This window comes from Triticum dicoccoides, chromosome 2A, assembly GCF_002162155.2.
Source record: "Triticum dicoccoides isolate Atlit2015 ecotype Zavitan chromosome 2A, WEW_v2.0, whole genome shotgun sequence".
NCBI classification, from domain to species: domain Eukaryota; kingdom Viridiplantae; phylum Streptophyta; class Magnoliopsida; order Poales; family Poaceae; genus Triticum; species Triticum dicoccoides.
The window spans coordinates 750,625,033-750,625,322 of NC_041382.1; positions in this window are offsets into that span (position 1 = coordinate 750,625,033).

The following is a 290-nucleotide window of genomic DNA, read 5'->3' on the forward strand; positions in this document are numbered from 1 at the left end:
GTGGAGGGACTGCGGCCTCGACGGGGCCGGCATGGCCAGGCGAGGGGAGCCGGCGTCGTCCATGCTGCTGCCGCGGCACTGGAGTGCGAACGCGAGGAGGGCGAGCGCGAGCAGTTGGGCGGTGAGGAGGAGCAGCAGGTGGCGCCACGCCGCGGCGCCGCCGCCGACGCGGTGGAGGACGGCGACTGGAGATCGGGCCGAGGGCGACGCGCCGACACCAGAGAAGAGCACAACCCTAGAGCGGCGGGGGCGAACGTGAGGAGGAAACGCTCGGGGACCAATTCCCCTGC